Raw genomic sequence first — 15,268 nt, 5'->3', positions numbered from 1 at the left:
ATCTTTAAACAATAAGTTAAACAGCTCAATTAAAAATGCACACAGTTCTGAACAGACACCTCACCAAAGACGATCTACAGATGGCAAGTAAACATACAAAAAGATGCTCAACATACTAGAGAACTGAAAACCACAATGAGATAGCACAGCTGGTCTATATCTGTTAGAACTGCTAAACTCTAAAAAAATTGACAAATTGCTGGAGGAAAAACAAGAACTCTTTTCACTGCTGGTGGAAGACAGTGTGTAAGACCAGAATATGCCACCCCAAAATATGATGGTAGGAAAGCAGAATATGCCACCCCAAAATATGTCCCTTTGGCATAAGAACTATTCTGAACTGATTACTCTGAAAAAAATGCTAACAAAGGAAGTTCTGAAAACAGAGTAGAAGTTACCCTTGTGTAAGGAAAATTTACATCTATAAATGAAATCCCCATTTAAAAGATCTCTCTCTCTCTCTCTCGGCACCAACCAAGAAGAGAAGGATGACTAAATCACTAAAGAGTCTTATCAACAGAGAACGCATGGCGTTAAGTCTGTATAAGAAAACTTACCTTTGTCTACTGTGCTTTTGCTTGTTACCTCCCCACTACTGAGCCTCAACTCTTCTTTCTTTAAGTTGAAGATAGCATTTACACTTGAATTGAAAGCCACCTGTTGGGGATTTACTCATTTTTCCCTGAATATCTCCCATGTATCCATAAGGTATACATGTTTTTAAACTTGTCTACTTTTTTCTCATTTTAATCTGTAATTTGTTACAGAGGGTCCCATCTAAGAATTCCGTAAAAGTAGAGAGAAAATTATTTTTCCTCCCCTATTACAAGTTGTGCAGTTTTTTCCAAAGCTAAACAAGTCTCACCTTATAATCCAAAAATCACATTCCTAAGTATTCTGACAGCTACTTTGATATTATTTCCAAACAAAAGCTACCATGCAATTATGTACAGAAGCCCTATTCATAATGACAAAAGGAAAAAAAGGAATCAGAAAGTCTTACAACAGATGACTGTGTGGGAACCCTCTCAGACATCAAGAGTTGTCATAGGAGCCGGGCACAGTAGCTCATGCCTGTAATCCCAGCACTTTGGGAGGCCGAGGCAGGTGGATCACGAGGTCAGGAGATCAAGACCATACTGGCTAACATGGTGAAACCTCGTCTCTACTAAAAAAAAAAATACAAAAAAAAATTAGCTGGGTGTGGTAGCGAGCACCTGCAGTCCCAGTTACTTGGGAGGCTGAGGCAGGAGAATGGCATAAGCCTGGGAGGCAGAGCTTGCAGTGAGCCAAGATCATGCCACTGCACTCCAGCCTGGGTAACAGAACAAGACTCTGTCTCAAAAAAGAAAGAGTTCTTATAAAGATTATTCGAATGAAAACATTTGAGATACCGAAGATAAAGAAAGAAATCTTACCAGAACTTACTTTATCTAATTAAAGCAGAGCCCCCAGAAAATACAGCTGCCATTAACTCTATCCAAGGAGTTTCTTTCAAATTCAGCTGCCAGGAAGACAGCCTACACATTCCCATTAGCACTGATAAATGAAAATGAAATTCTAAGCTCCCAACTGACTGAACAGACCCACTCTTGGCCGAGGGGATCCCAGAGTGACTTTCAAAACTGAGTTCTCAGATTTATAGAGGGTCCCATCTTAGAATTCCGTAAAGGTAGAGAGAAAATTATTTTTCCTCCCCTATTACAAGTTGGGCAGGATAGGATGACAGGGGTCAGATACACCTCATTATATCCCCTCCTTTGCTAACCATGATGAGGCTTTCTTCCCTAAGGATTTAACAGAAACAAGCCTTTCAAAAGACTCCACCACTGATTTCAACCAACTGCCTGAAGCTGCCTCTCCTCTCTTGCCTAATAAGAGACCACCCATGATGGAGAGGTTCTGGACAGCATACACAGGATGCACAGAGTGAGTTTTCATATCCTCTGCTTCAACTTTTAATGTCAGAGGGCTGAAAACTCCATCCTGGGATCATGTTAACACTGCCATTTTTTTGTACATTGGACCCATGAAGGAGCAAGAAACTCAATTGCGCATGCATGCATTTCTCCTTTCATAAATATGCTTGACTCCTCCTAGAGCTTATTAAATATGTGTATTTGGCCATACATACCACTCAGCATAAATTACTATTTCCTTTACCTCTCCCTTGAAGTGTCTGTTTCTGACTTCTGGCTGGAGGTTATGCTTCCTAGCCTGTCAGGACTATCCTGCAGGCTGCAACCCTTTACAGGAAATAAATCTCTCACTGGATGCAGTGGCTCATGCCTGTAATCAAAGCACTTTGGGAAGCCGAGGGGGTTGGATCACCTGAGACCAAGAGATCAAGATCATCCTGGCCAACATGGTGAAACCCCATCTCTACTAAAAATACAAAAATTAGCTGGGCATGGTGGCGCATGCCTGTAGTCCCAGCTACTTGGGAGGATGAGGCAGGATAATCACTTGAACCTGGGAGGTGCAGCTTGCAGCGAGCCAAGATCACTCCACTGCACTCCAGCCTTGGCAACAAGAGTGAAACTATGACTCAAAAAACAAAACAAAACATAATGAAATCTCTCCTTTCCGATTTTATGAAGCTCATCATTCTTCAACTGACAGCATTAAAAAGTTCAAAAAGACCTTCCATACTCTCCCACAGAAGCCCTAGAAATCTCCATTTTGTTAATCATTTTGGATGCCTGAGAACTTGTAATCCAATGAGTAGAAATGTTGGTACCCGATTTATTGCTGTCATCCTGCCAGTTCTCAGGAGTTTGTATACGTCTAAATCTGCAAGGGTCTCATCCCATAAGGACCCTTGTCTCTTTCTCTGTTGCCTTTGCCCACTGGCTCTGGCAACAGGGGTCTTTCTTTCTCCTTGGCTATCTTTGGATATGGGGGGTCCATCTTCTGTGCCACCTTAGGAAATGTCTTTTGCATGCATGGCTAAGTCATTAAAAAGCCTACAGTTTGAGTAACATTTTGAGTGAGTACTCTCTGAAGCTGGGTTGGAATCTCAGGCTTCTTTGTCTGAAAGGTAACTCTTGGGCTAGAAGTTTCTTATCCTAGCTTTGGTTTTGAGGCCTCTCTGTTCTCCTCTTGGGTTGGCAGTTATTCCTGGCTTTTTGTTTCATGGTGTGTCTGTGATCTTGGTCTTGCTCCTTTCATGGGAACTTCTCAGTTGACTAAATTCTCCCTTCTCAAACCTCTGCTGACTGTGTGTTCCACCAATATGGAACTAATTCTGTCTACTTCCTTTCCTGTTTGCATGACTTTACCAAGAATTATTTAGAACCTTAATAGTTCTTTTGAGAAAATTTTGATCTTCCAAATTGCCTCCTTTAGACCTTTCCTTTCCTAACTGAGTCTCTCAACTCCCTATAATCACTGAAACTTTAGGCACCCCACTCCATGCCTTGGAAGCTCTCAGTGTGCTCAAGGATCTGCAAAAGCAAACACCTGAGGCTGAAAAATAAAATAGAAAAAATAAAACAAAATTTAATTCTCAGCTTCATAAGATTATATGTCAAAACAAAATCTTGAAAATCTTAAAAATCTCCAAAAACATTGGTGAAAAAAAGCTTTAGCCCTCATATGAAGAAGATAAAAACGTGTTCCATTTTCCAGAAACACAATTATAATACAAACATAAAATGGGGTAAAGACAAAAACCAAGTCTTCGATATAAACTAGTTAATTTTGTATTATTGTCATCACATTAGTCAGGGTTCCCCAGAAAGGCACAATCCATAGGATATATGTAGATAGACAGATGAGAGAAGGTTCACATAATTATGAAGGCTGAGAAAGTCCACGATAGGCTGTCTCCAAGTTGGGGAACCAGGAAAGTTGGTAGCATTGCTCAGTCCATGTCCAAAGGACTCAGAATCAGTTAAGCCAATGGTGTAACTCTCATTCTGAGGACAAAGGCCTGAGACCCTGAAGTTCTCATGTCAAAGGCAAGAGAAGGATGTTTCAATTTCAGAAAGAGATAATTCACCTTTCCTCTTCCTTTTTATTCTGTCTGGGCTCTCAAGCAATTGGATCGTGCCTGTATTAGTCTATTTTTATACTGCTATGAAGAAGTACCTGACTCTGAGCAATTTATAAAGAACAAAGAGGTTTAATGGACTGACAGTTCCACATGGCTGGAGGGGCCTCACAATCATGACGGAAGGGGAAGCAAAGATGTTTTTCTTCACATGGCAGTAGCAAGAAGTGCTAAGTCAAAGGGGAAAAGCCCCTTATAAAACCATCAGATCATGAGAACTCACTATCATGAGAGCAGCATAGCAGTAACCACCACCATGATTCAATCGTCCCCCACCAGGTCCCTCCCACAACATGTAGGGATCATAGGAACTACAATTCAAGATGAGATCTGGGTGGGGACACAGTCAAACCATATCAGTGCCCATCCACATTGGGTCAGGGTGGATCTTCCTTATCTCAGTGTCTTCCAGAAACACCCTCACACTTATGCCCAGAAACTGTGCTTTACCAGTTATGTTAGTATCTCTTAATCCAATCAAGCAGACATCTAAAATTAACCATAAGAATATTTATGCCTGATTCGTGGCTAAAATTTCAGGATGAAAGCTATGAGATCTCTATTTGTTTTTGTATGTCTATTAATGTATGTTCTGTATATGTGATTTTTCTTAACTCTGGATAGCACTGCAAAATTCATTTATAAAATCCTCTAAAAGTGTTGTATTCTAACTTGGCTTGGAAAAAAAAATCATTTATAAATAAATATTCCCCAAACTCCTAGAAATACAGGAACCGTCCAAATGTTTTTCAAGTTAACACGATTTGGATATAACTTACTTAAATAAGATACATTTAATATTTTTTTGTAATAAAACAACTATCTCTTCAGAGTTACCACTATTAAATATAAAACAAACAAGTTTCTTTTTTTTTTTTTTTTTCTTTTTTGAGATGTAGTCTCTCTCTGTCACCCAGGCTGGGGTACAGTGGTGCTATCTCGGCTCACTGAAGTTCCGCCTCCTGGGTTCAGGCCATTCTCCTGCCTCAGCCTCCCGAGTGACCAGGACTACAGGCACCTGCCACCACGCCCAGCTAATTTTTTTTTAAATTTTTAGTAGAGACAGGGTTCCACAGTGTTAGCCAGGATGGTCTTGATCTCCTGACCTCGTGATCCACCCGCCTTGGCCTCCCAAAGTGCTGGGATTACAGGTGTGAGTCACCGTGCCTGGCCAACAAACAAGTTTCAATTCTGCTTGAGTGCTTTCAAGAAGCTAATATTATACTTACTAGATAATTAGAATCAAATTTATAAGCTTTAAGATTTTAAGTTGTCATTCTTAAGAAAAACATTATTTCCTTTTTTTTATGGTGAAAAGACATACGTCTATTTAGAATCAGCCAGCTGGACTCAGTTTAGATGATCCCAAGTTTGTTGGCAACATCCAAAGCATCATAATCAGGAGCCAGTCAAACATATGCCTTCTTCTCTCCATCAGGCTGAATCAGGATGTTGACCGTGGCCACATCCATGTCCCAGAGCTTCTTCACAGTCTATTTGATCTGGTGCTTGTTGGCTTTAATATCGACAGTGAACACAAGCGTGTTGTTGCCTTCTATCTTCCTCATGGCTGACTCAGTGGTCAGTGGAAACTTGATGATAGCATGGTGGTCAAGCTTGTTTCTCCAGGGAGCGCTCTTCCCAGGATATCTGGGCTGCCGCTCTTCCCAGGATATCTGGGCTGCCTCCGGAGTCGCAGTGTCTGAGGATGCTGGAAGGTGGGTGAGGTGCAGATCTTTTTTGGGGGGCTGTGGACACATTTCAACACTGCCTTCTTGGCCTTTAAAGCCTTTGCTTTGGCTTCGGCTTTAGGAGGGGCAGGAGCTTCCTTCTTCGTTTTTGGTGCCACCTTGTGAAAAGCGAAAAACATTATTTCAATAATAACTTTTTTACAGTAAATCTACCTAATAGTAGTTTCCAAAATACTTTTGGTAATTTTTAACCTTAAAGTTCAGCTAAGTAAAATATTTCCATTAAATATCTACATCATTTATAAATAAGATACAATACTAAAACATTTATTACTGAACATAAGTAATTCAAGTTTATATACTTTTGGCTTCTTATTTTTACAGAGAAACTAGATATTTTGGCCTGTTAATAAACATGTTTTTGCCTAACACACTGAGAAATTGAGACGGAGTGACACTCAGTCTCAAAAAAAAAAAAAAAAAAGAAATCTCTTTCTCTTAAGCTAACTCTTTTTTTTTTTTTTTTGAGATGGAGTCTCACTCTGTTGCCCAGGCTGGAGTGCAGTGGCGCGATCTCGGCTCACTGCAAGCTCCGCCTCCCAGGTTCATGCCATTCTCCTGCCTCAGCCTCCCGAGTAGCTGGGACTACAGGCGCCCACCACCACACCGGCTAATTTCTTGTATTTTTTAGTAAAGACGGGGTTTCACCATGTTAGCCAGGATGGTCTTGATCTCCTGACCTCTTGATCCGCCCATCTCGGTCTCCCAAAGTGCTGGGATTACAGGCGTAAGCCACCGCACCTGGCCACTCTTAAGCTAACTCTAACTCACAACAATTTTAGTAGATTATGCTTTTGTAAACAGAAATGGAGCATTTATCTTTTTTTCCCCACCTGATTTCTCTAGAATTTTGAAAGTCTTACTGAATACTCTTACTTTCATGACAATATAGTTGTTAGCAAAAGTCCAGTAAGAATCTGTTCACCTTGTAACAGGACATAATTGGAAACTTTGGCTATATTATCAAGGTTTTTACTGAAATATCATATTTAGGAAGTGTACGTCAGACCAGTTATGACCAGCAATTGTAATGAACTAAGGTTGACTTTTATGGAGTCAATGCTTACAAAGCACTCTGAGAAAAGCCAGTCTGATACCTGGATTATGGGGTTCACAACCTTACAGATTAGTAAGGAAGGTCATTTCCTTGTAGGCCCAGGAATTTGGGACTATTTTGAGGGCCTCAAGCAGAGAGGAATTCATACAAAGCTATAAGGACTGCAGCTGAAATTTGATAGTATGTTCTTGGCTTGGCTTTTAGCCTTAATAAGGCCTTTAAAAGTCCAATCTGAGATTCTGTATGAAAACTTGCAGCAAGGAAGCTTGAAAGCACCTATGTGGTCAGCTCTTGTTCTCGCTGCACTTACATAAATGATCAGGCAAAATCTAACAAGGCTATACTTATTTTTGAAACAAGAATAATCTTACTTTGATTATCTATGATCAAAAATGATGGTTACTACAGAGATAAATTTTGTGTTTCAATGGAAAACTATAAGTCGGACAGGCATGGTGGCACATACCTATAATTCCAGCACTTTGGGAGTCCAGGAGTTCAAGATCAGTCTGGGCAACATGGTGAAATCTCGTGTCTACTAAAAATAGAAAAATTAGATGGGCATGATGGCATGTGCCTGCAGTCCCAGCTAATCAGGAGGCTGAGGAGGGAGAATCACTTGCACCCAGGAGGTAGAGGTTGCAGTGAGCTGAGATTGCACTTTTGCACTCCAGCCTGGGAGACAGAGTCAAACCCTGTCTCAAAAAAACTTTTTTGAGGAAAACTGTATGTAACATAAATAACGAGTACATGGGTGCAGCAAACCAACATGGCACATGTATACTTACGTAACAAACCTGCACGTTGTGCACATGTACCCTAGAACTTAAAGTATAATAAAAAATTTAAATATATAAAAGGAAATCTATAGCCCTTGCGGGTTATCAGATTCTAGTCTAGTTTCTTGTCTTTGGGCTAGTTTTACCTGTTTGTAAACTGGATCCTGCCATCTGATGAATTTTGTCCTACAATGATACTTGTGGAATAAGAAGCCAAATACTGCCTCTCCTATTAATGTATCTATTGTCAGTTAATTTGAAGGTCTCCAACCCTGGAACAAAGTTAGAAGAGGAAGGTTTTGCTCCCCAAATGCACAACCAAATTGTGGTACATTCATGCAATGGAATACTATTTAGCCGTATAAAGGAACAAGCTATCAACTCACACAAAGACATGAGTGAATCTTGCATGCACATTGCTAATTGGAATAAGACAGTCTGAGGAGAATACACACAGTGTGACTTCATTTAATGAGATTCTGGAGAAGGCAAACTACACAGATGGGAAGCCATTGGCTCCATGGGGTGGGGATTTGAAGCATTCCACATGATACTTAAATAGTGGATACCTGCCACTACGCATTTGTCAAAACACGCAGAATTTTACAGCCAAATGGGTAAGCCAAACTCCATTCAAATTAAATAAAATTATTCAGGATGCGGAGTATCCCAACACAGAATATATCATGTGAAAAAGAAATTAACTATGCTACAAATTACTATGGTTTGGATGTGGCTTGTCCCTGCAAAAACTCGTGTTGAAGTTTGACCCCCAGTGTGGCAGTGTGGGGCGGTGGGGCCCAGTGGAAGGTGTTTGGGTCATGAGGACGGATCCCTCATGAATAGGTTAATGTCTTCCATGGGGATGAGTGAGTTCTGCTCTCACAGGAATGGATTAATTCCTACAGGAGTAGGAGTTAACAAGAGTCTGGGTTCCTTGGCTTCCCTCCTGCTGTCACTCTTGCTATGTGATCTCTGGTGCACCCCTTGCTCCCCTTCCACTTTCCACCATGAGGTGAAAAAGACTGAGGCCCCACCAGATGCAACTGCCTAATCTCGGACATTCCAGCCACCAGTATTGTGAGCCAAATGGACCTTTTTTACTTATAAATTACCCAGCCTCAGGTATTCTGTTACAGAAGCACAAAACGGACTAAGACACAAATGTAGGAAAAAACTCAATGAAGGTGTAGGGAAAACGGTGTTGACCTAAGTCACTTCAAAAATCAATAGATTCTGTAGGCTAAGGCAAATGAACTACACTTCATCACTGGATTCCATTTTATAAAGTTCTTTCCAACAGGAGTAATTGTGAACAATTGTAAAACCACAGTATCTGTATCTGGAATAAAACAATGACTTACATAAGTTGCAGATGGTAGGAACCAGGTCTCTCACTGTTGAAATGGGAGGTTACAAATTACCAAGGGGAGAAGGCTAGAATGATTCATGTGATAGTAGATCAGAGGTGGAGACATCAACATAACCTTACATTTGGTTTAATATAGATACATAGAGTTCCACATAGAAACCTTTATAATTAGGTGTGTATAGGTCTGTTAGATGCACACATACACTTCCTAGCATTGCTAAGGTTGGAGAAGATACAATGTGCTCATTCAGCAGTCAGATGTAAGTTTTCCTACCATTCTCAAAGGAATCAGGCTCTTTGAAGAAATGTCTGGTACTAGAACTGGGACAGTAAATATATGAGCCAGGATAATCTTGAAGTATCAGAACGTAAAGTATGTATGAAAAAAAATTAAAATATGTAATAAAAATAAATAAAAATTAATTCTTTTATTAAAAGAAAAACATGAGCCAATAAAAAGAACTACCCATGACCAACACAGGAATGAATTGTGCAACATAATGCTGTAGTGCTGAATAGTAACTAAAGCTTTAAGTAATTATCTAGGTATCTGTGTTTATATACATAGGTGAATAAGCAAATGGAGTTGAATAGAAATCTCCTTTGCAAAAGAATTCCAAATAATTGAGGTAGACAGTCAGCCATCAAGAAGGTGGCGCTCCTCACTCTGTAAGTGTGGGCTCCGCATAATGACTTGCTCCGAAAGAACATGTGCAGTATGGACAAGGAGGAAAAATAACGTCACAGTGGAGAAACCTGACAAACTAGCTCCGCTGAACAATCCAAGTGAACATCAAAGGCGACAGTTCACCTTGAGAAAATGAAGTGACAAGAGTAGCACTTCACCTCTGTGATCTACTTCTTCCAGATCCAGAACCCCAGTCTAATTATAAGAAAAATTCCATGTTTAATCACAATGGGGGACATTCTACAAAATTCCTGACCAATCCTCCTCAATACTGTCAAGGTCATCATGAGATGGAAAGCCGGACACGCTGTCACATCCAGGAGCCGCCTACATGATGACTACATGTCATGCGGGATCCTGGATGGGTCAGGGTAAGATGGAACTAAGGGAATCCAAATGAAATATGAATTTTAGTTAATAATAGTCTATCAGGGCCGGGCGCGGTGGCTCAAGCCTGTAATCCCAGCACTTTGGGAGGCCGAGACGGGAGGATCACGAGGTCAGGAGATCGAGACCATCCTGGCTAACACGGTGAAACCCCGTCTCTACTAAAAATACAAAAACTTAGCCGGGCGAAGTGGCAGGCGCCTGTAGTCCCAGCTACTCGGGAGGCTGAGGCAGGAGAATGGCGGGAACCCGGGAGGCGGAGTTTGCAGTGAGCTGAGATCCAGCCACTGCACTCCAGCCTGGGCCACAGAGCAAGACTCCGTCTCAAAAAAAAAAAAAAAAAAATAGTCTATCAGTATTTGTTCATTAACTGTGACACATTATGTAGGATATTAATAAGCCATGTGAGACACACTGACAGAAGATGTTAATAAGAGGAAAGTAGGTTGAAGCTACAAGGGAAATCTCTGCAATTTTTCTTTTTGCAATTTCTGTGTAAGTCAAAAACTGCTATAAAATATAACTGTATTTAAAACATTGTTATATTTTTCAAACACTTCCTTGTTTAATTATTTATACCATGAATTGCTAGTAATTGACACTGTTAACTAGTCCTGTTTTTAAAATAAGAGCATTTATGACACACAAAAAAATTAAACAATGCAGACTGATATATAAATCAAAATAAATGTTCTTTACATGTTTTCTGTTACAGTGGTAACACATATGTGTAAACTTATTTATCGTATTTTTTTCTTGTGCTGCGGTTGTGTCCTGGGTTCATTCTCTAAAATGCCGTTCACCTTAGACCAGGGAAAAAAAAAAATCTAACAGACTCTGTTTCAATTCATGACTAAATATTTTCAAACGTGTGACTTTGTAAAAATATGTTCCAATGGCAAATTGATTCATTGTGACTGGATCATTTCTTCCAAAGACTTCTTGTCTTTATTTTGTTCCATGCCTACCTTTTAGCCATAATACAACAGAATCAAATATTGGCCACTGGGAAAAAATATTCAAAGAAAGAAAGAATGTGAACAGAACTTGTGACCATGAAGATTCAATGTTTTACCACAAAGCTTTCTAAAACAGAAGAGTGTAAAAGGATATTCAAAGTCAATTTCCTCAATGAGGCTTTGCAGAAAATGGAGAAACTAGAGAAAAAAAATGGCAGGACATTCTACGGGTGATTTTAGATGTTTCTATGCTTTATGGAAAAAAAAATACTTTACCTTTAAAGAATCACGAAGAAGTATTAGAAACGAAAACTCTGGAATGTTTCCAAATTTAGTTGAACCTCTATGTAGTTATGTCTATATAGCTAGTAATGAAGTTGATGATTTTTTAAAAATCCATGCCTTGTGTAATAAAATACACAATGAATACCAAATGCTCATAGGAAAACATATTAGACCTTGTGAAAGGAAAATCAACCTTGGGGACCCAAAATCACTAAGCTAAAATGAAACGTCAAGCTGGGGCTGCTGGGGGCAAACCTGCTTCCCATTCTGTCCAAAGTCACCCGTCTGTTCATTGAGAGAAATGCGTATCTGAGTGCCCCATCGGGAGAGGGTAACCAGCAACTCAAAAGAATGAAACCATTTGTCTCTTACCTACCTATGACCTGAAAGCTCCCTGTCTGGCCTTCTCTTCAAGTTGTCTCACCTTTCTGGAATGAACCAAGGTACATCTTTCACATATTGATTGATGTCTCATGTCTCCCTAAAGTGTGTAAAACCAAGCTGGGCCCCAACCACCTTGGGCCTGTGTTGTTGGGACCTCCTGCAGAGGCATCACAGGTGCATCCTCAAACTTGGCAAAATAAACTTTCTAAAAAATGTGAGAGCTGTCTCAGATTTTCAGGGTTCACACATGTAATGTAGGATGTCAATGTTTATAAAACAGACATTATTCTATCTACTATTACAATATGCTGCCAATTAACCTTAGACTTTCTCAACAAAAAAATGTTGATGAGGTACAAATAATATATTTAGACTTAAATAATGTTGCAAGTTTTAATATGCCTACTTTTCAATTTTTCAATGCCATTTTTACTACTTTAACACTGTAAGAAAAATGAGTAATGAAAACATGAATAAAAGTGTTTACAGGGGGTGCACATGTTTCCTCCAGCCTCTGCCCATCCCCAGCTTTCATCCCAACTGTCCTGAGGTGGCTCTAAGCATTTCTCCTTTCTCTATACCAAGATCTCCCCACTGAAACAAACCCAAATCTTACCATATGTTATGACACACTGTGATGATGAGCAACCAAAGCCTCGAGGAAGGGATGCTTTTGTAAAACAAGATTTGTAGAACATAATGTGTGAAGTAAAGCCCATGGCAGAGCTCCCTCTTTAGCACAAGGGGGCAGACAGGAAGCTTTTGCCTCACCTTCCTCATTGGCCCGCAGCCACGTCTCCCCAGGTCAGTCTTGAGGACAATGAAACTATGGTCTTCACTGTGGACACACTACCAGGTACTCCAAAGCCAGGGCCTCTCCTCAGGTGGGTTCTGAGGAGAACAAAGCTCTGATTCTAATCCTAACCCCAATCCTGTCTCTAGACTTTGACCCTGACCCTAAACCCTGATCCCTACCCTGGTCCCTAATTCTGACCCTGATTTTGACACTGACTCTGATCTTGACCCTGACCATGACCCCACCTCTAACCATACTTCTGGCCCTGACTCTGACCCAGACCCTAATCCTAAGCCTAACCCTACTATTATCTTTACAATCTATCTCTAATCTTACCCCCTACTGCTAAATAGCTGTGCCCAAAAGCACTTTTTAAATTATTTAACTTCTTTTCCTTGAATTCTCTAAGGACATCCTAAAGGAGATGTCATTATGTATTTTGCAGTCCCTCTAGTGGTATGGCTTCAGATAGGAAGTTCTAATACTTTGCAAGACATAAAAAGTTTGGAGAGTAACAACATGGGGTTGTTAAGGATGCATGTTGGCATTCACGATAGTCATTGGTGCTGTTCTCCAAATATTTTCAGTTCAGTTTTTATGAATGCATTCTGACTATTCCAACCCACCTACTTAAATTTTGGCATGACCACATAGCATTTTTTTTTTTTTTTTTTTTTTTTTTTTTTTTTTTTTTTGCCAATGGAGGAGAGAAGAAAAAACATGTGACTTTTTCAGGATAAATCTCTAAAGATAACGCTTATCTTTCAAAAACATGAATTACCTGTTTAATGGGCAAAAACAAATTTTGTTCTATTCATCAGGTAATAAACAAAACTCTACACAAAAAGTGAGGGTCAGAGAATGCAGAGAACACACAACTGACTTCATGGCAGGAAGATTCTGAGTACTAATTCAATGTTACTACTTATTAGCTGCAAAATATAATTGTATTTGAAATTTTTATCATGGACACTAACCATCATTATGGACACAGGATGGCCATTGACCAATAAGAAAAGATGGTGGTCATAACAACCAGCAGTGCCCATGGCACATCCACCAGTGTGCAATGACTATCAGCTCTGACTGGTCTGGATGTCTTAACAGCTTCATCTGTGAGTGACAGGATTGCCTTGTGTCAATGGCTCTCAAACCTGGGTGCTTGCTTGAATCTGTTAAAGAACTTTCAAAAATATGCTCATCGCTAATTCACAATTATACTGTTTAGGAATTATGAATCTGGGTGTTCCTGTATTGGGTGCCTATATATTTAGGATACTTAGCTCTTCTTGTTGAATTGATCCCTTTACCATTATGTAATGGCCTTCTTTGTCTCTTTTGATCTTTGATGGTTTAAAGTCTGTGTTATCAGAGACTAGGATTGCAACCCCTGCCTTTTTTTGTTTTCCATTTGCTTAGTAGATCTTCCTCCATCCCTTTATTTTGAGCCTATGTGTGTCTCTGCACATGAGATGGGTCTCCTGAATACAGCACACTGATGGGTCTTGACTCTTTATCCAATTTGCCAGTCTGTGTCTTTTAATTGGAGCATTTAGCCCCTTTACGTTTAAGGTTAATATTGTTATGTGTGAATTTGATCCTGTCATTATGATGTTAGCTGGTTATTTTGCTTGTTAGTTGATGCAGTTTCTTCCTAGCATCAATGGTCTTTACATTTTGGCATGTTTTTGCAGTGTCTGGTAATGGTTGTTCTTTCCCACGCTTAGTGCCTCCTTCAGGAGCTCTTGTAGGGCAGGCCTGGTGATGACAAAATCTCTCAGCATTTGCTTGTCTGTAAAGGATTTTATTTCTCCTTCACTTATGATGCTTAGTTTGGCTGGATATGAAATTCTGGGTTGAAAACTCTTTTCTTTAAGAATGTTGAATATTGGCCCCCACTCTCTTCTGGCTTGTAGTGTTTCTGCCAAGAGATCTGCTGCTAGTGTGATGGGCTTCCCTTGGTGGGTAACCCGACTTTTCTCTGGCTGCCCTTAACATTTTTTCCTTCATTTCAACTTTGACAAATCTGAAAATTATGTGTCTTGGAGTTGCTCTTCTTGAGGAGTATCTTTGTGGCATCCTCTGTATTTCCTGAATTTGAATGTTGTTGTGCCTTGCTAGGTTGGTGAAGTTCTCCTGGATAATATCTTGAAGAGTGTTTTCCAACTTGGTTCCATTCTCCTTGTCACTTTCAGGTATACCAATCAGATGTAGATTTGGTCTTTTCACATAGTCCCATATTTCTTAGAGGCTTTGTTCATTTATTTTTACTCTTTTCTCCCTGAACTTCTCTTCTTGCTTCATTTCATTCATTTGATCTTTAATCACTGATATGCTTTCTTCCAGTTGATCAAATCGGTTACTGAAGCTTGTGCATTTGTCACGTAGTTCTCATGCCATGGTTTTCAGCTCAATCAGGTCATTTAAGGACATCTCTACACTCGTTATTCTAGTTAGCCATTTGTCTAATCTTTTTTCAAGGCTTTTAACTTCTTTGCAATGGGTTCGAACCTCCTCCATTAGCTTGGAGAAGTTTGATCATCTGACGCCTTCTTCTCTCAACTCGTCAAAGTCATTCTCCACCCAGCTTTGTTCCATTGCTGGCAAGGAGCTGCGTTCCTTTGGAGGGGGAGAGGAGGCACTCTGGTTTTTAGAATTTTCAGCTTTTCTGCTCTATTTTTTCCGCATCTTTGTGGTTTTATCTACCTTTGGTCTTTGATGATGGTGATGCACAGATAGGGTTTTAGTGTGGATGT

The 15,268-nt window shown here is 39.9% G+C and overlaps 1 pseudogene; it reads right to left on the bottom strand.

The window, feature by feature from the left end:
- Window positions 1-5,409: 5,409 nt before the first annotated feature.
- Window positions 5,410-5,924, bottom strand: LOC126949044 (60S ribosomal protein L23a-like; annotated as a pseudogene).
- Between the last annotated feature and the right edge of the window lie 9,344 nt (window positions 5,925-15,268).

Source organism: Macaca thibetana, chromosome 2 (assembly GCF_024542745.1).
Source record: "Macaca thibetana thibetana isolate TM-01 chromosome 2, ASM2454274v1, whole genome shotgun sequence".
NCBI classification, from domain to species: domain Eukaryota; kingdom Metazoa; phylum Chordata; class Mammalia; order Primates; family Cercopithecidae; genus Macaca; species Macaca thibetana.
This window is presented reverse-complemented; position numbering and strand designations above follow the sequence as displayed.